Below are 5304 nucleotides of genomic sequence, written 5' to 3'. Positions count from 1 at the left end.
AAAAGAATTAATTCCTCAAAGAAATGCCGTTTATAAGACTTCTAATCCTAAAGTTAAAGCAGGTCTTTGAAAAGCATGACTTATTTAAAAACACGGTAAGACTTTCTTGTGATCAGGACTGACTGTAATAATCACATAAGAGGCTCATTGTTCTTTGACTATAGAGCTCAAAGTAGCCATAAACTACAAACTGTTCACACGACAACATTTTACAACAGATTTACCCAGAACTTTTAATAAAATAGCTAGGGCTTCAGGTAGAAAAAGTAAACTGAAAGAAAAAGTTAAAATAACTCAATTCAGTTCAGTTTTGTTTATTTATATAATGCCAGTTCAAAACAAAAGTCATGTCAAGGTTTCATACAGAAAGAAAACTCAAGTTCAAATCATAAATCCAGTTTAGATCCAAATTGTCAGGTCAGGGAGAGGAGATTGGGGCAAACCCAATGCAAAGGCTCATTTACTGATGAATAAATAATTGAATGTTTAAAATAAAAGAACAAAACAAAGGCTGACGAGGCAGCAAAAAGCTGCACAAGTGATCAGACAAGGCAAGGGACCAAGACAGCACATGAAGGGACAATGAACCAGCAGTGATTGGAGGAAATGACCAGGTTTTAAAAGCAGAGGGTAATTAGGGGAAGTGGGCACAGGTGAGTGATTACTAACAAGGAGCAGGTGGAGATGGGCGTGGCAGGAAAACAAGTGACCGACTGAGGAGAAGTGAATAATGATCGGAGTACAAAGACAAGGAACACAAAACTGAACGAAGACAAGACTAAGTGCAAAGAAAATACAAGAAACGACAAACCCAAACCTAAACATGAAAAACAACAATAACCCCCAAATCCTGACGCAAATATAGTCAATTCATTCATATTATAACACAATCCATTATGATAAAAGTTATTTATCTAAGGAAAATAACACATCTTCACTTGGGTGCAATCCTCATCCTGAGCACCGTGGAGACAGTAGAAAGGAACGATTCTCTTTCATCAGGAAGAAACCTTCAGCAGAACCAGAACCAGGCTCAGGATGGGCGGCCATCTTCCTTGACCGGCTGGGGTTTGAGAGGACAGGAAACACAGAAGGACTGGTCCAGGTGGAGTTTCTCTGGGAAGAAAAACAGAAAAACATGTTCATGGCGGCAATAATGGAGTAAAATCCTGGAGAGTGGAGAGCTTAAAGACGATCGACGATCGAGTGTTGATCTCACGGACAGAAACTGGAAGAGAACCGCTCCAGTTTTAAACACAAAAATCACAAACTTCAGATAAAAGTGGTGGTTAAAATGAGCAGAAATATTCAAACATTGTGGAGCAACTGAGACAGAGTAAAAATGGGTAAAATAATCAATAGACTTCATTTGATCCAAAATCCAAAATTGTTGATTTGAAACTGTTCAGTTTTAAATCTGATTAATAAAGTTTCTCATTTTTGTCCAAAACAGCTGTAAGTTCAGACCATGTTTAACACCGCTGTGCACAGACAGCTTAGTTTATTAGTTTGTTTAACGAGGTCAGAGCATAATAATGAATATTACAGTAAATGTAATATTTACTGCTGTTCCATGCAACAGCGTACCTCGTCTGCACTCGCCGGGCTTAAATAGAACGTGGAGCACGTGGGTGCTGCTCATCATAATGCATCACAATGTTAAGCTCATTATTCAGTCTGCGGGCTGCCTTCCTCTTGGCTCAGGCCCACCAGCTGCCACTCAACATGTTCACACACTGATTAAAACATATTCACAATAGTAACCCAGAGATGCAGGGCTCAGTGTCACAGTGAGCATCAGGATGAGATTAGGTGACGATCAGAGACGACAAAATGTTCCGATTATGAGACACCTGAAACAAAACAGTACAAGAAGAGAGAATAGAGATCAAATTTCCACAGGCTTTAAGTCTCCATCACCTCCACCCCCTTTGTAAAAACACATCTGCTGAAAATACAGCCCAATTTAGAAATGTTATATATATTTATTTGTTTTATCTAAGACCATGACACAGAAGGTGATTCGGAGATGACCTCGGACATTCCTGCTTCCAGTTGGAGGGATGAGCTCACAGCAGAGTAACACGCTCTGTTTTCTCTGGTAAACTGGGCCCCAGAGCAGCTGAGTTAGGTGGAGTTAAAAGAAGCTGCAGCAGAAAACCAGCATCCAGCTGACGCAGCACGTTACTCTCATTTATAAACCTTGTGTTATAAATAAAATGTCTTCAGTTCATTCTTTACTGGACTGTTGTAGAAACCAAAGTACCCAACCAGTTTACTTCCCTGAAAACAAGACTGTCTGCTGAATTTAGTCTTGTTTTAGATTAAATAATTACCTCTGAGAGCTCTTTTTGTTATCTTATTGTCAAAATGTGATGTTGCACAGAAGCCGGAAGACATGAAATATGAGTCATTGATTGTAAATAAAATGTGTTAAATGTTTTTCTTCAGTTCAAATACAATTAAATTCCTAAAAATATCATTGAGCATTTTTATGTGATGAGATTTTTAGATGTTCTTTTATTTATTTGCTTATTTATCTTTTAAATAAATGAACAAGTAGAGTTTGTAACAAGCCATAAATGTGAAGTGCACACTGGTCATTAAAACTGAAAAATAACTTTAGTAACTAAAGAAAATCCAGAAGAACTCATGCATAAATACATCAACAAATTATAGAACCAATGTATCACACACAAAAAAGCAAATTCTTCTATCAAGCAAAGAAAAAGGCAAAAAATGGGTCCTAAATACAAGAAGAGAGAGTCAACATAATGGGACACAAATAAGAAGCAAAACCAGCTGATATATACAAAGGAAACTGCACAACAAAACAAAAAAAGGAAGCAGAATCAAAACAAAAATAAAATAAAAAATCCACTAAAAGCGAAAAATCAAACAGGGCAAAAACAACCAAACTTACAACAAAGTTCCATAAAAACTCAAAAGTGTGACAATGATAGCCGATAATTAAATGAACTAAAATATTAACTATCGTTAATATTTTTTTGCTATATTCTACAGAGTGGTGGAAGAGAATAAATGCCGTTTTTAACTTTTACCACTTTTGCTGTGTTATCTAACAGTGCAACGACCAGTTTAAATTAAAAAGTATTTGAACTGTAAAAGAAAAGGAGCCAGGTATGTTTTTATTGAACAGACACTCAGACGTCTGAAGAGGATCAGGCAGGCAGAAAACCAATTACAAACCATTTATAACCACATGTTTCTATAAACTGGGACGATCAGGTTGTTGTTTGTGTTGAAGTAAAAGAAAGAAAAACAAAAAGCTGTTTGCCTTCAGCATTCAGGTCCTGAAGGATCTGTGGGATTCTCACCTCCAGCTGCCTCCCAGACGTTTATCAGCCCTTCCATCAGGTTTCCACTCTGTTTGCTGACGACCCCTCTCTGTTTGAGGCTGTTTTGTAAATGCTGACGCTGCGTGGTGGAATATTTCTGCAGCCTGCATGAGGCCAGGAGCTGCCGTTACCATTTCCTCACCCAGGAACACGTCGCAGTTTCACCTGACACCTGGTGTCCTGTTCCATCCCTTTCCATCCCGTTCCTGTTTGTTTCTCCTCTTCATTCCTGCGACGTCAAGGAAAAAAACGGCCTGAGGGTGAATGCTGATTGTTTACCCCACATCTCCTGTCCTACACACTGTCATTCATGGGATTTTCTCTTTTAAACATGAACACGCTGTTTTTGAGCCAGGCTGTGTGTGTGTAGAGTGTGTGTGTGTGTGTGTGGAGGGGGGGACCTTCACTTTTTGGGTTCACATGTTTTGCTGCTGTTTTAAAGTGACTTAAACTTCTCTATGTTTTCATTCAGACTCCTCCAGTAAAATCTCCACTTTTATCATGTCTGTCAACAAGCAAAGATGTTTCACTTTTAAGAAGAATGAAAAAACAAGATCATATCAGTGCTTTTACATAATCCACCTCTGGCTGCGAAACGAGACAGTTGGTGATCTAATCTGGCAGATGGTATCATAACGATAAACGTGTTTATATGTTAAACACAAACACAAAGAAGGATTTTTGCATAACAGAACCGAATTAAACAGTCCAGCTGTGCAAATAGTTTTTGATATTGTGAGTTTAGCAACAGAATGAAAGTTGCTAAGTTGAAAATTTTGCAGTTTATCTTTTCGTTTGGTGCCACCTTGTTGAAGCTGGGATGTCCAGCACGGACCATTCATCACTGCAACTCTCAGATTGAGAGTTCAGTTTGAATTTCAATGATCCACCATCACAGTCATTCACTGACAAACATTTATTTTTATTTAGAATAAAAAATGCATTGAACAGTGCTAGAATGATGTCTGACATAACAAAATTGGAAATTTTGTTCAGTTTTTGCCCTTCTGAAAAAAGAAATGTTTTCTTTGACATTTATGGATTAATAAAGTTTGTTTGAGACCACCAGGTTGGGGACTTTTAATCTGCTTTATGACAACAGTGAAGGAAAACAGTGAGGACTGGAGCTGAACATCTAAACTCACAACTGAACAGTGAATCCATGGAATGCTGCAGATTCAGTGATTTTTTTTTCTTTTGCAGCAACTGAGTTTAAACAAATCTATATATGTTCTTATTTCAAAGTAAAATCAAGATATAAACTTGTTCTTTGATGTCACAACCATAAGGTTAAAGGTGAAAACTGACTGATTAGTGTAATGTTGGTGGACTGCTCCCATCTAACAACAGATGAGTTCTCCTGCAGCTCAGATCACCTCCTGATGTGAGCGAATCGGAGAATAAAAGCTCTTTCTGTTCACCGACAGACACCACGAGAACAACGAGGAGTCTGGCTCTGACACAGCTGACCCGACGGCGGTGAGGGCCACACAGGCTCGCGGCCTCTCATCACAGCTATGTTCGGTCCGTGGTTTGATTGCGGAGAGCTGGCCGGAGCGAGGCGAGGACGGACTTGCGGTTGGGACTGTGAGGGTTTTATTGAGCAGAGGAGACGGGGGTCATGGCGACGGCTGCTCATTAGTGACTGAACAGCGGCCAATCTCCCGGCTGCTCAACACAGGGATTACTGAACACGGGTTGTTTTCTGCACCAACTGCACCTTTCTGCCTGTTTCCTGCAAAGAAAACATCCCACCTGCTTTCTAAAAGCAGTTTATCTTTCTTAAATTGTTCTTTTAGTATCTGTCAAACTACATTGCAGACTTACCAACTTACACTTACACCCAAACAATATATCAACCTGAAACAATTAAACCTATATTTATTATCTCCCATCGCCAAAAGGTGAAAGGCATGTGTGTTTTTGTCTGTTACCTAAATATCTC

The sequence above is a fragment of the Kryptolebias marmoratus genome, linkage group LG1 (genome assembly GCF_001649575.2).
Source record: "Kryptolebias marmoratus isolate JLee-2015 linkage group LG1, ASM164957v2, whole genome shotgun sequence".
Lineage (NCBI taxonomy): Eukaryota > Metazoa > Chordata > Actinopteri > Cyprinodontiformes > Rivulidae > Kryptolebias > Kryptolebias marmoratus.
This window is presented reverse-complemented; position numbering follows the sequence as displayed.